This window comes from Octopus bimaculoides, chromosome 9 (assembly GCF_001194135.2).
Source record: "Octopus bimaculoides isolate UCB-OBI-ISO-001 chromosome 9, ASM119413v2, whole genome shotgun sequence".
In the NCBI taxonomy this organism is placed as follows: Eukaryota; Metazoa; Mollusca; class Cephalopoda; order Octopoda; family Octopodidae; genus Octopus; species Octopus bimaculoides.
Genome location: NC_068989.1, coordinates 20,031,893 through 20,034,392, shown reverse-complemented (window position 1 = coordinate 20,034,392; position 2,500 = coordinate 20,031,893). Strand labels below are relative to the sequence as shown.

The 2,500-nt window shown below is 34.8% G+C and overlaps 1 non-coding gene across 1 annotated transcript; it reads right to left on the bottom strand.

Annotated features, from left to right (window-relative positions):
- Window positions 1–1,212: 1,212 nt before the first annotated feature.
- On the bottom strand, window positions 1,213–1,315 carry LOC128248803 (U6 spliceosomal RNA). The gene has a single exon (XR_008264962.1). It is a non-coding gene; the product is annotated as a U6 spliceosomal RNA (small nuclear RNA).
- Between the last annotated feature and the right edge of the window lie 1,185 nt (window positions 1,316–2,500).

The window sequence follows — 2,500 nt, the reverse complement described above, 5'->3', positions numbered from 1 at the left end:
TTTGTTTTTATTTTATGTTTTTCCATTCTAACATGGATTGGAGAAAGTCTTCTTTAAGGCAGTATTTTATGGCTGGATATCTTTCCTGTAACTTTTCTCATTCCCCTGGTCTTTAAAAGCACAGCAATACTGGAAATATAAACATCTACACAAACACACACTCATACATGCAAAAATACACAAGATTTCATACAGTTTCCATCTGCCCATTTTACTCACAAGGCAGTGGTGAGCCTGAGGCTGTTGTAGAAAACACTGAAGACACTCAAGGTACTTTGCATTGGAATGGAACTTGAAATCATGTAGTTAGTGGAATATAACTTGAAACCAAGTGAGCTCCATATCCACATAGCTGTGTCTGCATATATTTTGTATTATTTGTTTACATGTTCGCCATGTGTGATCTACTCATGGCATTACATTAATGTATGAATGAGTTTTATGAATGAACTAGTAAAGGGTGTATTATTATGGTGTACAAGATTTGTAGGTTTATAAAAGTAGTAAAAATTTTCTATAAAATAAAATCTTGGCAATGATTGCTAGAACTAAGCACAGGAGAAAGATTTATGACACTTGTTTTAAATTACAAAACTAAATCTGTTTGTTGATATCAGAAAGTCTCTGTTAGGTTAGCAAGATAAAGGCTGTATGTGAATGAATGTAGAACATACTAAATAAAAATAATTACACAGTTGAACAAAGAAATTCAGTCAACAACATGTAGCTATGTGCAACAAACAAAACATGTATACTAATACAAAAAAATGCAGCATGTTTGAACAAGAACAAGAGTAGTTATCAGTGAAAATTTTAACAACACATAACAGGCGAAAATATGAATGTCCATAATAAAAGATAGCACAAGTTTATAGACTGTATGAGAAAAAATTCCATACAAAAGTTCGGAGTATAATGTGAAAATAAGTCAGAGTTCCTTCCAAACAGAGGAAAATATTCTAGTTGAAATATTAAGAGGGAACATGTAAGAACTAGAATGTAAAACTGAGGAATTCCAAGTGTGGGTGTATATGTGTGAGTAGAGGAAAAATGTCATTAATTCTTGCTACGGCCTGACACAGTGCTACCCAGCACTGTGACAAACAAACTCTGACAAAATGTGTGAATATTCAGGTTTTCATAAGACCTAAGTGCCTGCAACAGAGTGAACTTCACTAAAGGATGACATTCAAATTCATGTCTGCACCTACAAAGATAATGGAATGCATCATGAATTTGCATGTCATTCTTGCACAGGGCGCATGCTAATCTTCTCTGTATTATTCCAACTTTACTGCCAAAATAATTTTTGTTTTAAAAAAAATTACGTATACCATTACATTCTGAGTTCTTGTGTACTGCACAAAATCTGTCACCTTGTTTAACACTATCACCTGGTCTTTGAGTGTTTTTTGTGAAGTTCACTCAGTTGTAAGCATTTAGAGCGAGGTCTCTGGTTTCAGGATAATTCGATGCTTGCTTCAACAAGCATTGGCAGAGTGAATAAATAAAACACCAAAAGGACTGTCCTTCCCTAAGTTCATAAATAAATTTAAATGCATACATTTAATAAATATACATTCAGTAATGCAGAGTAAAAAGGTTTCATTATTAAACACAGCTCTCTCTGCAACAAGAGTGAAGAACAACTCAACTAGTTTCTATTGTCTTTACCAGCTTGTCAGAAGTGTTTCCCTCAACTTATTCATGCAAATTTATTTACAAATTTACCCACACAATCTCAGTACTTTAATTAATATGCTATACTAAAAAAATTACTAACATGTAAATGAGCAAAAGTAGTGCTTCATGTTCACCAAATTGTTCATGAATGGTTGTAAGCTATGCTCCCTTCCTTTCCAATCTCTCTCACTTCATAAACTAAATGAAGTAAAATACACTTGATGACCAGTAAAACCAACTGAGCTTGTTCTTCAAACCATTCAGTAGACGGAGCTCTACGGTTTAACCAGGTGGTCTCATCGCATAGCAAAGTTAAAGTATGCTTATTAAATATACACATGTAAATGTATTTATAAAATTAGCAGCACACTTTAGTACTTTAATTAATGAGCCTATGTTATATCATCATTTAACATCCCTTGTCCATGCTGGCATGGGTTAGACGGTTTCGCCAGGGCTGGCAAGTTGGAAGGCTGCACTAGACTCCAGTCAGGTTTGGCATGGTTTCTACAGCTGGAAACCCTTCCTAGCGCCAACCACTTTGCCTCTGTGCGGTCCTTTTTTTTTTTTTTGTATTCGTGTCAGTCAGTACAAGGCCAGCAATTTTGGGGGCAGGGTGATAAGTTGATTACATCAACCCCAGTACTCAACTAGTAATTACTTTATCAACCTCGATGAAAGGCAAAGTCGACCTCAGTGGAATTTGAACTCAGAACATAAAAACAGATGAAATACCACTAAGCATTTTGCCTGGCATGCTAACGATTTTGCCAGCTCGCTACCTTAAATACATATAATTTAATTTCTTTAAAATGAA